Here is a 20,581-nt window from a genome sequence, read left to right as displayed (position 1 = left end):
GCACAGGCCAAGACCCTCTCTCCATCCCCAGACCTTGAGTCAGGATTGTGGGTGTGGTTGATGACAGCTGATATCTGGGTAGTAATTTATGGTTCACTGAATACTTTTACATCCATAATCTCATTTGATCTTCATAGCAACTACTCAGGGGATGAACTGGGTGATGGCCCAACCTGTAGCTGAAGTGGAGAGAGACTAGCGCCTCCTCCAAGGCCATGCGTTAAATACCCCCTGAGCCAAGGGAGCCCTGCTCATCCATCTCTAATCCAGTGGCCTCCCAACCCCAGCCGGCCCTCCTGACTTAATCACTGTGGTGATGCCAATGCTGTAGCCTTGGGCACTCATTCCATTGTCTAAGGACCCTCACTGTCCAATAATTCTTTTTTGTCTGTAACGGAAATTCCACATGCTTTAGGGGTTTGTTCTGCTCTCAGTGGAGATGACGACAAGCTACCCAGAATAATAGCTCTACTTTTTAGTCTTCAGCCTTGAAGCTGTCCTCTCCCTAACCAGTCCAGGCTGGCTTTTCTGTCCTTGTGGGTTTGCTGGAACACAGACCATCCCATCCACCGTGGTGGCTTCTACCACATCCTGCACTTAGAGCAACTTCCAGCCTGAGGCAGAAGGAGGGACAGTATGTTCTGCGTTGGCTCAGCCCGTCTGCAGAACAGTCGTGTCACTTGGGAAGAGCCTGAGTTTGGGAGGGATGTGTGTATGCTCATATGAATACTTCTTGATCATTTAATTTCTCTCATCAATATCTGGGGAGTGGAGAATCATTGCTGAGGGCTTCTGAACAGCAGGGGAGAAAATAGATTACGTTGACAGTCAGCATAAGGTCGTGGGGGTGAAGGGCAAAGGGAAGCTGAGTTGCTGCTGGACAGTGTGGTCTGCTGACACGTCTCCTGGGATCGTGACCATCACGAGGGCAGGCGGTCGATGGCTGGTCAGAGCTACACCCAGCTTTCTAGTACAGTGATCCTAAAGGACATGGCTGAAGCATGTTGAAATCCTCCTTTGTAATGAAAATTCTCCCCTGCAAGGGGAGAAGTAGCTCCTGTGAAATTTCCAGCAGAGGTTTCCAAGACAGGCAGGTTGAGGTAGGTCATGGAGGCTGCAGGTGCTTATCTAAGCGGCACTGCCACAGTCTTTGAGTTTCCATTACCAGCCTCCTGGATTCAGTGGAGTCCTGCTGGACATTGTCATTGCAGGGCAACCAGACCCAGCCCCAAACCCATGGGAATGAACATACGTATCTTCTGATGGTTAGAGAAATAAATTGCTTTATAACCAAAATACCCTTTTGGTTATGTGTCTCTCTTCGACAAATAGAAACAGCTGCCCTGCAGTTCTCCAGAGAACGGAGTCTTCCTAGTTTCCATGAAACGAAAATGCTTCGGAAATCAGAACTGAATGAGGCTGGAGCGAGAGGTGGGGCTGAGAATAGACTCCTGGCACCTCCTCTGATTGATCCTAAATCACTTTCTCACTCCGGCCTTCGGTTTCTGCATCTGTTAACAGGGCTAATGAAACCTGTTTCTTACTGCAACTTGACACCATGAAAATTTATTCTCTCATCTGCAGCAGGCTTAGGCAAAGTGGCTGGCCGCATAAAACAGCTTGAATCCTTAAGCATGGTGGATGGAGTTTGTTTAATGAGTGAAGCTGTGTAGCCCACTCCATGTCTGTCCTACCATTAAAATTTTTATTGTTATTTGTGAAGTATCCACTGGAGTTCAGAAAAAGACTGCACACCACTAAATCAAGTCGGCTCAACTCCTGCTGCCGTTAAAATGAGTGCTGTAACCCCAATTAATAACGATTTTTTTTTTCCACCAGAGATGGCTGCTTGCATGGAGGTATTATTTGCTGGGGGCGCTAGTGGGGCTTGCTTGAAGTGTGTAAATAGTCCGCCTGAAACAGAAAATCTAAACAAGGGCTGGTTTAGACAGAGTGGCCTCTGCCATCTGGCCACAGTCAAAGGCCTCTTCAAATCAGCAGCTCTGATACGATACACGAACGTTTGGGTTGTAGGATAGTCTAGAAAGAATGACCCTCTGGGAGGCCAACGTGCTGAGTGGAAGGTGGAAGGAAATGGAAAAGCAGCAGCCAGGCAGCCGAGGCTGAGAGCTGAAGAAGCCCTGGAGCAGGCTGGGGGGCTTCTGTGTGAGTCATCCCTTGTCCTCCACTGTCTATTGAGAAGCAGGGACAGGAGTTATGCACTTTAAATGTCAAGATTGCCTTTGTAGGTGGTAGAGACCTGGTTGCTTCCAGGAGATTGTTCAGGTTCTATGTAGAGCGGATTCCAGATCCGATCAAGGTGTTTGTGCGGGGACAGCTGTGTGTTTTCTGTTACAGACCTGTTAGGTCAAACCCCTTCTTTCTTTTCTCTAAGCTCTTACTCTTCCCCAGTTTTTACTTCCCAAGACTTTCTTGGGTCCTTCCAAGTCCTCCTTAGAGGATGGAAGGTCCATGGATTTGCTTGGTCCTTTACTTGGTCCATGGATTTGACTCTTTGCTTTTTTTTCAATCTTCCCCATATTTTTGAGTTATCTTGAAAGTGTTGATGACCCTCTCCCCCAAAAGGAATGTCATTTACTCCCTACCCGCTGTGTGACATAGGCAGGGGGAGGAGGGAGTGTCTATCTCATGTTCCCAGAAGGGAAGGTATGGGAGGAACACATCCCACTTTTCCCTGTCTCCTTATGCCCTTGCCCCCAGGGGAGAAGTGACCTATCTGATTGGGGAGTTTGGGGTAGCCCCTTCTGGGACTCTCGTTTGAATCCATTTATCCCCAAAGAAGGGTTCACCAGGTTCCTGGGACTGACCTGGCCCTGTGGGGAAAGCCTGTGGTGGGCTCACCTTTTGGCAGGGTATGTACGTTTAATAGTGACCGAAATATTAGGAAGTCCTTTGAAGCCCATCCAAGCTACTTCCTCCATTTTATAATTTGTTCCTAATCAAACTTTTGGTTTGATTTCAATCTGTGTGTCTTCTATATCTTACTTCGTAACTGGTTCTGAGCTTGTAAGGGGCAGAAAGAATGATTAGTTATTGGCTATCACCCAAAGGCTTAGAACTCCTCCTTGGTCATTGACTGAGCCATTTGGAAGACTCTCCAAGCAGCTCTGGGTACAGTGGAGGCCAAACATATGTGAATCCTTTTCCCCACCAGGGTACTATTTGCAAGTTATTGGAACCTAAGTCTGTGGCTTCTGTTTTCTAATAACAACTGCTATGGAAATGCTATTCTTTTCCTCTTTCTTCATCCCTGAAATAATGATACCTTCCTGGCAGGAGGGTGTCGAGGATTAAATAAAATAAAGCACATTCACACATTTAGGTAGTCAGTAAATGTCAGTTTCTGCCTCTCCTGCCATCCACTGGTAACCTACGTGGTGGTTAAGTCGCGCCTACCACTATTCATTCTGATGTCCAAAGCATGCCTCTCATGTTGCAGTGGAAGATTTCTTCTATCTCATTGAGAGCACTTTATAACCTTTAATACATGATGGGAAAACCTTCTGTCTCACATGCCTGATTTGTGGGATCATTGAAGAGAGAAAACTTTGAAACCAACAGGGAAGTGAGGGATGCATACTGACTGGGAGAAGCAACAGTGCCGGGATCCGGGGGAGGGCTGGAGGGAAGGGCTTGGTCATGGATAGGACTGAAGGTGTGCTGGGGAACCTGTAAGCCATCACTGGGTGACTGACCTCACCTGGGCACTTCTTAGTTTGGATGTGCCTTATTTACAGTAAAACTTGACACAATCCAGAAAAACTCGCAATGTGGAAGCAACTCACTTTTCTGGAGCTTTACTGTGTGTGCCCCACACTGTGCTCACCACTCGAGAGCCCCTAGGCAGGCACCCTCCCTCCAGTTGCTTTAGGGGAGTGGGGTGGAGAGTATCAGTACAGAGGAGAGCCTCAAATGACCCCAGACTCTGTCTGTCAGTGTGCTTCTGGAGGACGTATGCTGAGTCTTACTTATCCTCTCAACCCCCGATGGTCTGTGGTGGCCCTTCCATTTCTTGTTTTCCTTAGACACATGGTCCCGTCTGTTGTTTGGAGTGTTGGCTGTGAACTCTATAATCCTGTATTTTCTGTTTTCCTCTTAGTTTGAGAATGAAGGTGTGGGCCCGGATTCCCCTCTCACTCTTGTGTCCTGTGCACCTTTTGTATCGTACTGTGGCAGACCGGCACAGGGGCACGTTGGCTCCGCACCCTCTGCTGTGGATTGTCCAGGGTCCCGGTTGCCTCATCCTACTGCTCACCCCTGTCCCCTTTCTGTTAACACCTGCCCATGGGATATGGGAAAAGGAAAAAGCCACTCAAACGACTCCACTGTGAGATTGGCTATGGAGTCAGGGCTGAAGTGGGGTTGGTTGATTCATCAGAATCTGTGAAAGGGGGACGATGTATGTTGAGAAAGTGCCTGGGTGATTCTGATACGTCCCATCTACACTTTGAAAACTGCAGGTTCATTACCACTGCCAAGGAAAAGATCTTTCCGTATCCCCCTGTCCTCTCTTTACTTGGATGGCAATTGAGCCTCTGAAAGAGATTCATCCCAAAGGTCTTTTAAGTGAAGAGAGGCAAAGCTTAGCTTAGTATTTCCTTTCTGAAGAGCACATGCCCCTGTGTAAAACTGAGGAGCAACAGCTTTAAATGGAAGCAGCTGTGACTCCCCGCCCCTGTGAAAGGGCTGTGGCTCTGCGGATGCCGCGGCTGTGGATGCACAGAGCTTGGATACCCTCCCTGGCTTCATGGCTGACCTGCTGTGTGACCTTGGGCAAGTCAGATTTCCTCTCTGCTTGCCATCTGCAGAATGTGGATACAGACCTGTGCTCCCTTCTGGTTTTACTGAGGTACTGTGAGAGCTAGTGAAATCATGGATATGGGATGCCCAGCATTCTGCTGCAGAAATTTAAAAAAACAAAAACAAAAACAAAACCTAGTTACTAGGAAAGCACCATTCCCCAGGTGTGGGAGTTCTCAGTGTCTGTGTGGAGTTTGCTAACAGACCTGGGGTCATTTGGGGTGTGACAGGCCGGCCCTCTCTCCTAGATCCAGGTCCATTTACTAATGTCCTTGCCCATCCGTGCCTGCAAGAAGGAAGGGATGTCTGAGCTGTCAGGAGGTGGTGGGTACAGATGGTCCCTGGCAGAGCAAGAAGGAAGTGCCAATCAAAGGAGGTCGGTCTCGTCAATTAGAACTCTGAGCAGATGGGGCTTTGGCAGCCAGAAGGGGCACTTCCCCGTTTACTAAGTGTGTGACAGTAAGCTGGTGGCCTTCAGAAGACCAGAAGGGTCACCTAGTTCATTTCCTTTCTTGAAGGAAGGGTAGTATTTAGGATAAGTCAGATGAGATTCCTCCTCATTGGACAGATAGTCAGTTTTATTGTGAGTTAGGCAATATGCTCGGCCCTGCACATGTCACATTAAACAAAATAGACCTGATCCTGACCTCACTAATTTACAGTCACACCCACTGTTTCTTGCCACTTGCATACAACTTATGGATGGGGTAGGAGGAATGTCATAAATGCAAATTCCTGTGCCCTACACTGGAACTACTAGATTAGACTACCTGGAGGCCGAGCCCAGGAACCTACATTTTTAACAAGCTTCATAGTTCAGCCTTGCACATATTAAATTTTGGGAACTGGTTACTTCTCCACAATGCACAGGGTAATCAGTCACCTTGAGCACATTGGTGTCTTAAAAATGACTTAAACACACAATTGGAACTGTTTTGCTAAGTCTGGCCTGTGTCTAGATTGCTAGAAAAGCCCTTTTCCCTCTTATTCTGATGGCATAGAAGGAAACAGCTGCTTAAATCAAATGAATTAACATGTTGATTGAGCTTTTATTACCTGCCTAGCTTCATGCTGTTTGGAAAATAAATATAAAAGCTATAATCTTGGCCCCTGATGAGCGTACAGGGTTCTTGAGTTGATAAAACACACCAGTTAACCAGTTAGAAATGACGAGAAGACGGTGCAGGATTAGGAGCCAGGACATAAAGCAGATGCGTTTCCAGGGGTAGAGAAATGAGGACAGCGGCAGGTCAGCGTTGCAGCCACATCCTTTCTAGCCATCCTCAGATTCCAGCCTAATGATCAGTCGTAACCTCCAAAAGAATTTTTTAAAAAATCCTGGGAAAATACAGGAGATCCAGGGTGTAGTGTAGGAATCTGTTAGATTAAAACTCTCCACAGGTGGTTCTGATGGGTGTATCCAGGTTTGGAAACCAGCACACTACCTTTTAACATAGTAAATAGATTAGTTATCTCTTTTTAGAGGGGGCATGAGAACAACAATTCCTTTATCCATTTTTCTATTACACCAGCTATGTTACAGTTGCACTTAAAAATCATGGTGACTCAACACAGCGGAATGTAAACCCAACCAGGACGGGGGTGGCTGTGCTCCATATTGTAGGGGACCAGGGCTTTGCTGTCTTTGTTGGTGGCTTTCCAGGCCTCCCTGGGTGTTAACATCCAGCACTTAGCCAGTCACAGAGGAATGAACACAGGCGTTTGTAATGGCGGCCAAGATCGTCCAGGCCCGGAAGTTGTGACTATCACTTTCACTGATATTTCACTGGCCAGAAGTCAGCCATGGGCCACACCTGTCTCCAAAGGAGGTTGGGAAATGTAGCCCAGCTGAGTACCCCGGATGAGGGGAATTGGCTGTGGTGGGACAGTTCAGTCTTCTCTAGCACGGCAGTCTCCAGCCCTTTTGGCACCAGGGATCGGTTTCGTGGAAGACAGTTTTTCCACGGAGGACCGAGAAGGGATGGTTTTGGAATGAAATTGTTCCACTTCAGATCATCAGGCATTAGATTCTCATCAGGAGCATGCAACCTAGATGCCCAGCATGCACAGTTCACAGTAGGGTTTGCTCCCATGAGAATCTAATGCTGCTGCTGATCTGACGGGAGCTGGGGCTCAAGCTGTAATGCTAGCTTGCCCACCGCTCATCTCCTGCTGCGCAGCCTGGTTCCTAACAGGCCATGGACTGGTACCTGGGGATTGGGTACCAGCATGTTCCCTTCCTCTACAAGTCTTTAAGCATTTTCATTGATCTCTTCTCCTCCAGATTCTCCCAGGTTCTCAAGCAGTGAGGTTCCAAACTAGGTTTAACTCTCTAGTCTTCAGAATGTTCTTTTCTAACTATTAGAACTGCAAAGACAGCCTTAAAATGGTGTATTCTTTATACCTGTTGCCTCCACTTCACTTGGTCTTACTGTTAGGCTGAACCTTAGGATATTTTTTGACCTACAGAGGTAGCATTTTCATACAAGTGAATGCTACCCTCTCAACTTGATCGGAAGAGCACTCTCAATCTGCTTTCAGCAAGCGCACTCCCGCTCTGCGGTAGGCAGAGATTTGAGAACCAAGCCAAAGGAAAGAGAAGATGGAGGCAGAGTTTCTTTGTACTAAATCTCATCACCTGGTGTATTTGGGGTCTGCCCTATCCCACCATAGTAAAGCTCGTATCCCACCTCTTCCTGAAACCTTAATAATGACATCTTATTTCTGGTTATTTGCCAAAAGCTTTCACACACATGATCTCATTCATTGCTTTGAGGAATTCGTTTGTTTCCGCCTCTCAATTTATGAGATAATGAGTTATGTAATAATTCCCTTCTTCAATTTAACTGCCAGGAAACTTAGGCCAGCATTTGTGATTAGTCAGAATAATTTTACTGTGTTTTTGTTTGGTATATATTGTTTAAAAATATGTATTTTACTCATTAATTTTTGAAAACTCATTTTTTTCTCAAGTTTTTTAAAGAATGTGAAATTTTAAAAATCTCAAGTTCTTCTTAAAAAATGATGTGGGATAAAACAACTAACATTAATTATATCATCATCTTTGGAGGACGATGTTATCTTCATCTTGCATATGTAGAACCTAGGTCCATAAAACCGAATTTTCCAAGCCCGTAAGGCTCCTTGGTGGGGTAACTGGGACTGGGTTTCCCGTCCAGATTTAATCCGGTGCCTTCTGCTGTATCGGTGCTGCCCTCACAGACTGCTCCTTCTGTCTTCACTTTAGTCTCTTCCCTCTCGATTTCAGATAACTCGTATTTTAAGGTGCCTGAATATTTTCTTTTCTTTTTTTTTTTTTTTTGAGACGGAGTCTCGCTGTGTCTCCCAGGCTGGAGTGCAGTGGTGTGATCTCAGCTCACTGCAAGCTCCGCCTCCCGGGTTCACGCCATTCTCCCGCCTCAGCCTCCCAAGTAGCTGACTACAGGCGCCCGCCACCTCGCCCGGCTAGTTTTTTGTATTTTTAGTAGAGACGGGGTTTCACCATGTTAGCCAGGATGGTCTCGATCTCCTGACCTCGTGATCCACCCGCCTCGGCCTCCCAAAGTTCTGGGATTACAGGCTTGAGCCACCGCGCCCGGCCAGGTGCCTGAATATTTTCTATCTTATTTATTATTGTAGACATGTGAGCACCAGCTCCTTAAAGTTACTGACTATTTCTGATCAAATTCTGGTTATTTTTGTCTCATTAAAATGAACTTTGAAGTTTTCAGGAGAGAAGAAGGCACAAATGTCCCTTAAAAAGTAATCCATTTGAGAGATGGATTAATAAAGTAATGTAATAAATTCAATATAAATTAACTTATATGCGTTTTCAAATTCCAAAAATTGCAGGCGGCGGGGGAGATGGAATTACATGAGTGAGTTCGGCATGATTCCTAACCAAGGCCTTTTCATAAGTGGAAATCTTTTACCTGGCCCTGGGGAAATCACGGAACTCAACATTTCCTTCACTTCATTGTTTTTCTTTTCCGTTTAAGGAAAGGTAGCTTAAAGCAGTGGCTCTCAGAATATGGCCCTGAACCAGCTGCATCAGAATCACCTGGGAACCTGTTAGAAGTGCCGATTCTACAAAAAGGACCCCCCCCACCTCCACCCCCACCCACGCCCACGCCCTGCCCTGCTCGACATGGGACCCAGCAGTTTGTGTTTTAACAAGCCCACCAGGTTTTTGTGATGTATGCTGAAGTTTGAGACCGGTTAGCTTAAAACAACCTCTGAGAGGGGCTGGAAGTCACTCTTTATTTGGATCATAACTGAGTAGTTAGAACATCCCTGAGTGAATTCAAAATGCTAATGAGGAAAATTAATATCTCTATTAAAAAAAAAAAAAGAACAAAACAAACCTCAGGAGACCAGAAGCAAGTTGCCTCTTTAAGAAGCAGAGCTGCTTTGAGCTGTTGCAAGGGGGAGCTAAGAGCAGGGCAGAATTTTCCAGGGTCTTTTGACAGGAGGAAGTTGGGGACGACTTATTTTTGTGGCCTGGAGAGAGCCTGTCGTTATTAGACTAAGCATTGTATCAGATCTAAGCGTGTGCTTTCTTAATGTAATGTAGAGCAGGAGCTATATGGTTTTTGTTTGTTTGTTTTTTCATTTTATCATTAAGAATGAGTGCATTACAGCCTGGGCAATGTAGCAAGACCTAGTCTCTACTAAAAAAGTAAAATAATTAGCCAGGCGTGGGGGCACATGCCTGTGGTCCTAGCTACTTGGGAGGCTGAGGTGGGAGGATTGTTTGAGCCCAGGAGGTGCCCTCCAGCCTGGGTGACAGAAAGCACTAGTAATAGCGTTGTGAGCTAAGTCCCGCTTTCTTGGGTGTTCTCATGGTCATGCTCAGAGAATCCCCCTCTCCCCACCAGCATCCACCAGATTGCACACTGGTGTGCAGGAGAGGCCAGCTTGCCTTGGCAGCCTGGGTCCAGCAGTCCCAAACCATCAGAAGGAAAACCGACATCCTGCACCTCCGCGTGGTCACTGATTCCCTGCTGTGGGGGCACATTTTGGCCTGAAGTGGGCACTTGGCTGACACAATCTGGGGAAGAAAAGAGAAGAACAGGCTGGGTGCTGTGGCTCTCACCGGTAATCCCAGCACATTAGGAGGCCTGCAGCAGGAGGACTGTTTGAGCTTAGGAATTAGATCAGCCTGGGCAAGATGGTGGGACCTTGTGTCTACAAAAATAAAAATAAAAATAAATAAAAATAATTAGCTGGCCATAATACCACATGCCTGTAGTCCCAGCTACCGGGGAGGTTGAGGTGGGAGGATTGCTTGAGCCCAGGAGTGTGAGGTTGTAGTGAGCCATGATCATGTCACTGTGCTACAGCCTTGGTGACAGAGACCCTGTCTCTCTTCAAAAGAAGAAGAAGAAGAAAGACAGAAAGAAAAGAAAGAAGAGAGAGAAAGAGAGAAAAGAGAAGAGAAGAGGAGCACAGATTGCTCAACCCCATGGAGGCAAGGATTTCACTTCTGCTAGTGGGGCCCTCAGCCCGTCCTGGAGTTGGGGTAGCCTCATGGTTAAGATCACATGGACTCCTTGGCTCCATTCCTGTTTTGAACACTTGTTGGCTGTGTGATCTTAGATGAGCCATTGTTTCTCTCTGCCTCAACATTCTTGCTCCTAAAATGGGGATAATTATATATACCTTGCAGGGCTATTTTGAGAATTAAATGAGTTAATGCAGCAGTTCTGAGACTTTTTGGTCTCAGGACTCCTATATATTCTCCTATAACTCCTATATATTCTCAATACTGAGAACCCCAGAGAGTTTTTATTTATGTGAGTTATAGCTACTAATGTTTATTGTATTAGAAATCAACTTAATTCATTAAAAAACCGATTGTGGCCGGGCACGGTGGCTCACACCTGTTATCCCAGCACTTTGGGAGGCCGAGGCTGGTGGATCGTGAGGTCAGGAGATTGAGACCATCCTGGCTAACACGGTGAAACCCCGTCTCTACTAAAAACACAAAAACAAAAATTAGCCGGGCGTGGTGGCGGGCGGACTACTCCCAAGTAGTCCCAGCTACTTGGGAGGCCCAGGCAGGAGAATGGCGTGAACCCGGGAGGCGGAGCTTGCAGTGAGCCGAGATCATGCCACTGCACTCCAGCCTGGGCGACAGAGCGAGACTCTGTCTCAAAACAAAAACAAAAACAAAAACAAACTGATTGCATGTTAACATAAGCAATATTGTTTCTGAAAAATAATTTTTTTCTAAAAAAAAAAAGCAGTGAGAAGAGTGACATTGCTTTACATTTGTGTAGATCAGCGTCTGGCTTACTAGAAAACAGCTGGGTTCTCATATCCACTCTGTCATTCAGTGTGTTGTGGTACCACGTCATGTAGGCTCTGGGAAATTCTGCTGTGTATTTGTGAAAGCATGACAATAAAAATGTTAGAATTATTATAAAAATAGTTTTCTCCTCACAGATACACTAAAAAGGTCTCAGGGATCCTGCTAGGGTCCCTTGGGACACACTTTGAGAAACACTGGATTAATACGTCGTGACAAGTGTTTAGTATAACACCTTGCATGAGGTCATCACTGAATAAAAAAATTATTACAAATAGCACTATTTACTAGGAGATACAGCATCACAGGTGGTTTTCTATACATGTATGGGCCAAGCTCTAGAAGGGCCCCTGTGCAACACACACACACACACAACAGATGCTTTCACTGTTGCCACCAAGCAGTTCCATGTCATCCCATCTGGCTGGGGGGAGCCCTGAAAGTGTCTGGATGTATCTGAAGCTGCTGTACTGGGATGTGTGCAATACTAATATGGGAATGACGGTGGTGGACATCTCATCACATAGTAGCCTTTCCTCCAAGGAGGCAAAGGACTCACCTCCCCATCACCCAGCAGTTATCCTCATGGGGGAGGGAGCCAGTCCAGTCCCTCGGGAAGGCAGTGCCAGGGCCAGGATGTGAACCTGCCTTTCTGACCTACAGCAGAGTCAGGCTAAAGAGGGCAGGCAGAGGCTTGCCAAGGGGCACAGCAGAGTGCTTCAGGACTCACAGTTGCTGGGGCTGAATGTGGGAAACGGCCTGTCAGTTCAACCCAGGAGATGCTAAGATGCAGGCCAGAGTCCATGACTTTGTCCTCCCATCAGGGGACTTGCAGGCCATGTGACAGTCAGCTGGCACTCCCTTGACCTTTTGGTTGAGTCCATAAACCATAATGCAAGCAGTGGGCTGAAAGCTGTGGCAAGCTGCTGTGTTGGCATGTGATTTGGAAAGCCTATTCACTTAGCCACCTATTAAACACCTGGTGTGTTTTGAGTCCCCAATCTGTTTTCTCGCTCATCTCCCACCAAGGGAAAAGCAACACTGACCAATCAGAAGGCAGGCTCAGTCTTGTAGTCTCAGTAGTACCGTCTTCTTTGTGGCCGAGACAGTGTCTCCAGCATCTGCAGTGGTGTGTGCAGCCATAGGTTGACAATGAAATGCAGGGAGCCAGGATCAGGAATCTGACCTGCACCAAGAACTGAGGGCAGGACAGACCAGCATCTGTCTGATGCTGAGGCTGGTGGTGCGGGAGGCCAGGAGGCGGCCAGGAGGCGGCCAGGAGCCAGAGTGATGCCTTGCAGGACTTGGATGGGGCGGGGGCTGTCTAAAATGTGGGATGAATGCTAAGAGTCAAAAAGTTAGTGACCGCAGGCAGAAGCTTAGAAACACACAGTAGATGTGAAAAGTGCTCCTTGCCCGGCTTTTTAAATGTTCTCTGAATGCCCACAGTGGGCAGAAGCTGCTATTCAGTCAACAAATAGTGGTCAAGGGCTGGGCATTGTTGTAGGTGTGTCACTAGTTACATCAGTGAATAAAACAGACAACAATCCCTACCCGCAAGGAGGTTGCACTTCTGTGGGAAGAAGAAAATAAAGGAAAGGAGAACATGAAGGAAAAAATATAAATAAGATACATAATATTAGACGCAGTGGGGGGATGGAGATGGGGGCTTCCGGGTGGGGTTCTAGCTTTCCACAGGGGGGTTAGGGAAGGTGTTATTGTGAAGATAATGTTTGAGCAGACCCGTGGGAGATGGCGAGGTGAGTGCTGTGGATCTGGGGAGAGGGCATTCAAGAGAGCAGGAGGGCCAGGTGCAGAGGCCTTCAGGTAGGAGCAGGGAGGAGGTGGGCATGGCTGGAACACAGCAGGTGTCCAGAGGTGAGGTCAGTGAGGAACAGAGGGCACTTAGGGGCTTGCAGTCATTGTGATAACAGTGATGCTAACTTGGGGTGAAGTGTGAAGCTAGTGGAGGCTTTTGAGCAAAGGAGTGACTGATCTGACTGTTTTGAAAGAGAATCATTGCCAGGAGCTTCTCGGGGTTGGTAGAAGTGTGTCGGTCAGTCAGGAGACTGGATCAGTAATCCAAGAGGCAGATATTAGCAGCTTGGACCAGAGTGATAAAGGTGGAGGTGGAGAGAAGTTGCTAGATCCTTGATACATTCTAGAAGTACACCAGAAATAATCTGCTAACAGACTGGACATGAGGTATGAGAGAAGGAAGAGGGAAGATGGACTCTGTATCTCTTGGCTTGAGCGAGTGGAAGGCTGGAGAGTCACCATGATCTGAGATGGGCAGGAGCTGGTTGGGGTGGGGGAGGCTCAAGAGTTGGGGTTTGGACATGCCAAGTTTGAGATGCCCAAGTAGAGACTGTAGAGGTCTAGGCTGGAGCAGGCAGAAAGACCCAGGATGTGCACAGGAAAGAGAGAAACAGCAGCAGCAGCACTTGTTTAGCCAAGTCCTACTTCAGGGATCAAATGCATAAAGGAAAGGAAATCTCAGAGCCAGCCTCTAACCCTGAGCTTAATCCCAAAGAGCAGCAGAATAGCCTGGGGTATCCACTCCTCCATCCACCCTGGTGGTACTGCAGAGCCCCTCGTGTACTCACAGGTGGCAAGAGGCAGGGCTCAAAGCTTACCTCACAGGAATGGCTCCCAGGGAGTACATGTAGGGTGAGGGCCCCACTGGAACTGGAATGTACACTCCTGTATCGTGGTGCCTCCTAAGCCTGGGGATGCCTCTGCAAGGGCTCCAGGAGAGCTCTCAAAAAAAAGCAGGCTCTGCCTTTCTCAGATCAGCCCTCTGGCTCTGTTGTTCCCTGGGGTCTGTCTTCAGATGACCACAGTAATCCAGGGAGATGAAGTTGGCAGATCAGAAGCCCTTGAGTAGACCTGCGGAATGTCTGAACTGACAAGAACGGCAGAGAGCGTCCCGTCCAACTCTCCTCTTACAGGTGGGGGAACTGAGGTCCGGGAAGATGATGGGACTTGTCCAGCTTAGAAACTTCATGACCTGGGGCAAATCACTGAACGCTTGCAATCATGCCAGGGTGACAGCATTTTCCTAAATGCTCTGGCTCACACATGGCTGTGTGCTCATGGTTCCTCCTGTTTCTCCCTAACCCTCTTCCCATGGGCTTTTTACTGCCAGATCAGGGTTTGGGGAATGATTGGCAGCCCAGAGGTCAGCCAGCCCTTTTGGCAGTCCAGTCACATCTCCCCACTGGCTGATGAAGCACGGACTCCCTTGGCAGCCAGTACTTCCTCAAGAGATATTTTGCTTAAAACTGATGGTCCTCCTTTGGCTTTGCTATTCCCCATGTCCTTGGTGGGGCAGAGAGGTAGCTCCATCCCACGTTCTTCTCCATTGCCAGAGTCCACCTCCACCCCATCCCAGAGCTGTTTGCTTGCCCTATCCCACGTTGGCTCCTTTCACTCTCTGCAAACCCTTCTGTCCTTCCCATAGTCTGAGCTGCCTTTTTCTTGACTACTTCTTAAGCCTCTGGATTTCTCCTTAAATATCAGCTCTAGGACGCCTGCCCGATGAGCTGAGGTCATTCCTACCCTCAAGTGACCTGATGAATTAAGCAACAATACCAGGGATTCCAGGACAGTGAGTTTGAAGATCAGCATCTTTGCTGGCCTGGGGGAGGCCCTTGGCCTGCTGGGGGTGGATAGAGTGATGCTGACCTTCTGCACAGGCTTTGGGAGGGAGCGGTTAGTTACCGCAAATGTCTGGCTGTCTAGGTGAAGCACTCCCGACCCTCTGCCCCTCAAATGTAGTTGTGAATTACAGAGCTGGAAGCAGCCCACGGGGGCATTTGTTCCACTCCTGTTCCAGGGACAAAACTTAGGCCTGGGTCTCTAAAGCCAGAGGCGTTTGAGGCTTCATCCCAAGGCTAAAGGGGCAGATGCCCTCTCTATCTGGCCTTGTGTCTTCCTCTGCTTCCACCTTACTGTAGAGTGGGGGGCTGGAACGTTGGCAAGGATCAAGGACTCCTGTACCCTATCTCATTCTCCTCCCACACCCCTGTCCCTTGATTACAGATAATCCAACCTCTTTATTCTGTGGTTGCTGAATAGCATCCCCCAGGAGACCATCTTCCCTGCAAATGCAGGGTGACGCCGTGGAGTCGTTTCTCTGCCATCATCTTTTCTCTGCTGGGGATGCCAGAGCATAAACCCGTGGCACAATGGAATGTGCCTGGCAGCGAGGAGGAAGACACCAGGGCTCCAGTGTGCTCCCCCCCTTCCTCTCTGTCAGCCTGAGTGCTCCCGCTCCCTTTGGGCCTCAGTCTCCCACAGAAAGGGAGAACCGGGTGGCCCAGCAATCTCTGGAGCCCCTTCTGGCTCAGACCTCCTGCAGTTCTCTGTAGCCTCCTGGTTCCCAGTGTATTTTTAAAGGATCCTGTGTTATTTATCTCAGCATCTCTGCCCCCCTCCACTGCACACTGCTCTCCGTGCAGTAATGACATCCAGACACCCACACTGTATCTTAACAATCTGATGAGATAAATGCCTCCTCCTTGGGCTCCGTGGACACAGAGTAGCAATTCTCCTATTCTGCTATCAAAGAGCTCTGAAACTCAGGATACCAAGGCAGGACGAGCAGGCATGTGGATTGCCATGTGCACATCACTGGGCAAAAACACATTCTCCTGCCCCAAAGCCCCCCTGTTTTTCCCCAAAGCTGCCTCACTTTTTCCCTTCCTCCACCTCCAGAACAATGCCTTTGAGCCTGCTGGCGTTTGAGAACGTGCCAAATGGCATTTGAGAATGGGCGGGCAGCATCGGGGGGCATGTGGCCTTGTTATTTTGCACGGAGCTCCTAGTGGGATGCACCAGCCGCTGGCCAGGTCCTGGAAATAATTAAGCTGAGCATATTGATCTGGGGGGATTGCAGGGCCTTGGGCATGCTCCAACCTCCAACACCTGCTGTCATGCTCCTTCTGCAGTGACCCTCTCGTGCTCTAGGCACACCTGTTAGATGGAACATGGGACTTTCAAGGTTGTCGCTGCCAGGGCTGGCATGATGTGCTTGCACCCCTGCTCCCTTGTAGACCCGGGAGCTGGGAAGGTGCGTTGGGTTCCAAGAGAAGCAGGAACTGATTTGGTCTTGTAGTGAAAATAGACCTGGCTCTGGTCTGGTAAGTGAGTGACCTCAGACTTAGTTTCCCTAGAAGCAGAAATAGGATAACAATAAGTCTTCCCACTTTAAGGAATGTTGTAAGGATCAAGTGAGAGAATGTGAAATTCTCAGGAATGCTGCAAGGGAGCCTACCTGTTAAACACAGAGGCCACGGGACACAGAGGAAGGAGTAAGGGCTCTGGAGCTGGGCAGGCCAAGCCTGGGTGTGAATTCCAGTGTTTCTCTTCAGGCTGTGCTGCCTGGGGAGGAAATGTACTTACCTGTTCTGAGCTTTTCTTTGCTCTTCTGTAAACCAAGGGAAAATGAAGCTACACTGACTGGTTACTCATAATGATAACAGGAGTATCTATTATTTATTAAATGTTTATTTTGAGCCAGGGCCTTCGTTCCTTTTCTTTTTAAAACCTCCCTAAAAGTAGCCGGATTTGTAATCACATATTACTTCACATGGACTTTGGATGGTTTGTGTAGTGTCTCCGTGAGAGCAGGGGTTCTGGGGGCTTTGCCCAGTGCTGTATTTCCAAAGCCCAGCACATGCCTGGCCCACGGTGGGTGCTTAAGAGATGTTTATGCAGTCAAGGGAGTGCAGCTGCCTGGCAAGGAGAACCCGGGAATTTCATTTACCCTTCTTATTATTCAGTTCCTTCACCTGAATTCTCTTAGGCTGGAGCTGAGCTTTGGGTTCATAATATATAATTATTATCCCCATTTAAAAATGAGTAAAATGAGGTCAGGAGAGGTTAAGTGCTGTGCCCTAGATCACTCAACTAGGAACTAGGGAACTAAGTCTTGTTGTGCAGTACTTGTTAGAGCCTCCTTGGAAGCTTGGAAAAAGGATGTGGGCAGGACTGGGCAGGGAGGAAACAGCTGGGCACCTACCGGATTCACGGTCTGCCCCAATGAGGATACACGGAATCCTCCCTCTCATCACGGCCCCCAGCGATGCTCATTTTACAGATGAGAAAATGAGGCTGAGAGGGAGAAAGAACCCGAAGCTCAGCTCCAGCCGGAGAGAGTTCAGGTGGAAGAACTGAATAAGAAGAAGGGCAAATGAATTTCCAGAGTTCTCTCATCCCAGAGTAGGATCCTCAGCCTTGCCAGGCAGCCGCACTCAGCTTCCCACCCTCTCTGAGCAGGGGGGTTGGAATGTGTCTGCGGAGGGCAGCGAGGAGGGAGCCTGCTGGAATTCCTTCCGTGTGGCACATCTGGGAGGGGTATTCCCCCTGGTGATACTTGGGAAATCTTGCTGGCCGGCCTCACCAGTCCTTTTTTCCACTGTTCTTTTGGTCTCGGAGCACCCGCCAAACATCTGACACTGTTCAGGATCGATTGCACGTCAAATGAAGAATGGGTATTTAAAAAACAGGTTTTTTTGTGTGTTTTTTCCCCCTGTTGTCATCTAAGAAGCAGGTTTTTAGGTTCTTTGATTCTCTCCCAGAATAACAACCATATGGGGCCTCCACTTACACTGAGCAGCCTGTGCCTTGTGCCAGGGACCGGTTTGTTTCCATTGTCAGCAAACCTTGACTGGCTCCAAACATTTTCAATCAGGTGGTTTCTGAAAGAGGGAGAGACTGAGGGGAAAGTGATGATGTGGTCCCTCTGAAGAGGGTTTAGCTTTCAGAGGTATGGCAGGGGTGGGGCAGACAGCCAGAGGGATGTGACTTTGAGAAGCCAACTCACTGGCAGGACCCAGCGAGATCCAGGCTCGGCGGCTGGAACAAAGAACATTTTGAACCACATGGGGCTCTGGCATGTTTGTTGATCGACTTATCCAAGGACTGGGCCCACTGCTTTTGTTCCAGAAGATTTCATGGATTAACTCCCTGGGCTTTGGAAAATTGTTTCTTTTTTAAGAAAGGGAAGTTTTGAAAAGCAAATGCTCCTGGGCAGTCTGGGGGTGTGGGGAGTGTTGGCTGGAGTGGGAGGTCACATTCGCCCCATGGTGGGATGGCCAAGGGCTCCCAGCGAGGGAACAGTTGGACCTGTGGTGTCCTGGGGGGAGGGTGCCTCTGAGGGCCCCTAATGGACAGAGGAGTGTGGACACCTGAGCCTGGGAGCATCTTGGGCATTTAGACCAAACCACGGGAAGGACTCCCCAATGCTGAAGGTTGCTAGGCACTGGGGGAGGTTCCCAGGGAGACTGTGGCTAGAAACACCATCTGCCAAAGATGATTTAGTACCGGAAGAGACAAGGGATAGAACGAGATGGTCCTTTCTGTCCCAGTTAATCTTGGTGCTGTTCATTCGGGGCTGAGCATCCCCTCCCTGAAGTGGAAGAGAAGACAGACTTGGCCTTGGGCGGACTCTGAGCGTCTTGTAAAAGGGAGTCCTGCCTCCTTGGCTTTGTCCCCACCCCCTGACCAGGGTCGGATGTCTTGGGAGCTTGCCGGCTCTCTGCCCACTGTCCTGCCCTGTCAGCAGGTACCAGCAAGCCTGTGTGCCATGTGGGGTACAGGGAGTCACGGGCATATGATTAAATACTCATGCTTTGTCAAAACACTGACAGTTAACAAAATGCCTCCACCTCTACTCAGGGAAGGGTGAGCAAGGAGGAAAATGACTTCAATATGCAAAAGACATTCCAAGGAGTCCAGGAGGGAATGCTAATTCTAGAGCCAGGAGGGAGTAATGGGAATTAGTTCTTGATTTATAGACTGACTGAAAGAAATCAGCTAGGTTAAACGTGCCTAAATTCTGCTATCTGAGTATGTGCTTAAGGAGATGGGCTCAATGAACTTTGAAAGGCTGTCTCTTCTCTAGTGATGGGAGTGACAGTGAAGTTTCTGATGAAGGAAGGTTTAGGGTGGAAGAATTCTGAGCCCCTGGGTTCTGGATTCAAAATCACACACAGCCCTCTAGACAACACAGAGGTACAGTCTTTGTGGGGAATTTGAAAAACGAGAATGGTGATTGTCTATTTAGGACAGGTTTGGGTACAGCCACTCAGGGAAGCCAGGAACCAGCTTCTAACCGTGGAAGCTTTGTGTTTTCTGTGTAAACTGTCCTTGACTGTGGACAAAGAATGGGTACCCAGTGTTCAGTTGGCATCATAATAGGGAACAGAATTCTACACAGATGGTTCAACGGAACAGAGTTTTCTGAGGGGCATATTCACAGAGGGGTAAGGAGACCAGCAACGGATATCGAGGCACTCAGGGCTAAACGTAGAGGGGAGCTGTTACCGCCTTAAGGCCTGAGGAGGAAGGGGAGAAAATACTGTTTGGGGGGCCTGGTGGCAGCTGGAGCAGGGAGGAGGACCATGAGGGTGAAACCATAGTCGTGGAAGGATGTTGTCACTGCCAGGACCAAGGCACCAAGGTAGGGGGACATGGCAAGAAAATACTCTGCCTTCCCTGCCTCCCGTCTCCAGTTTCCTATTGACACTGCTCATTGGCGAAACCAATCTGAAGCTGGAGGGCCAGGGAGCCGGGCACCTCGAGCAGTCCCCAGGCGCCAGGCTTCCAGGGCACGGGTCAGGGAACAGAGGGTGGAAGGGGTCTAGGGGAGCCAGCAGGGAGACAGAGCTCATTTGTAATATTTGCCTTGTTTAGCCAACTCGAGAAGGCTCGTCCTGAGAAGGCGAGCTTCAAAACCTCTTACCGACTCTCAAATTATTCCGTCGTCAAGACTAGTGTGTTTACCTTGCAAACTACCTTGAGCCAGCTGTAATGAGATTCTGAAATGTCTCCCATATATCTTCCTTCTCTGTGAAATCTCAGCTTTTTGAGGGCAGGGCCTGATTCTTTTATGAACAGTTGTCTTGATCACTTCAACCCCTTCGCACGTGGAGTGCCTTACACTTTCCAGAGTGCCGTACTCAGTGACCCCTCAAGTCAATGTTTTGAGGCTTTTGAATCAGTCAAAGTGATCATCTTGCTGAGTGGCCTGAGTTCTCCAGCGAGAGAAAATGAGTAGTCTCCTTGAGTGAGGGCCACAGCACACCAGACATGATGGTGGACCCCTTTATGGTGAGAGCCCACAGCCATGCCACCAGCCAGACAGAAACCCAGGAGGCCAGGATGGAGGAAGCAGGCGTGGAAAGTCATTGGATTCCCTTTCCGGTTTAAGCTTGGCCATGCAATGTCTTAAGTAGGGCTCGTGGTCCTAAATGTCACCTCCATCCTGATGCCACAGTGTCGGTGTTGCCACTATTCCATTTCTACTTTTGGGTGAAGACTTACTCCACCTGAGGGGAGAGCACACGAAATCATTAGCAAGTGCTGGCACAGACGGCTCTTCCCCGCCCTGGCCAGGCTGGAGGGGCTGGGTGGTGGTGGGGGGTGTGGGTGAAGTGAGCGTGA

The 20,581-nt window shown here is 48.6% G+C and overlaps 1 protein-coding gene and 1 long non-coding RNA gene across 45 annotated transcripts in view; both read left to right on the top strand.

Moving 5' to 3' along the window:
- Positions 1 to 20,581, top strand: part of LOC105484109 (calcium voltage-gated channel subunit alpha1 C) — a 649,973-nt gene that overhangs the window by 196,265 nt on the left and 433,127 nt on the right. The gene's annotated exons all lie outside the window — the stretch shown is intronic.
- Positions 12,796 to 20,581, top strand: part of LOC139356504 (uncharacterized) — a 34,102-nt gene continuing 26,316 nt past the window's right edge. Inside the window, exon 1 of the long non-coding RNA XR_011608461.1 lies at positions 12,796 to 19,598. This is a non-coding gene — a long non-coding RNA (uncharacterized lncRNA). The remainder of the gene's footprint in view (positions 19,599 to 20,581) is intronic.

This window comes from Macaca nemestrina, chromosome 10, assembly GCF_043159975.1.
Source record: "Macaca nemestrina isolate mMacNem1 chromosome 10, mMacNem.hap1, whole genome shotgun sequence".
Taxonomy (NCBI): Eukaryota; Metazoa; Chordata; class Mammalia; order Primates; family Cercopithecidae; genus Macaca; species Macaca nemestrina.
This window is presented reverse-complemented; position numbering and strand designations above follow the sequence as displayed.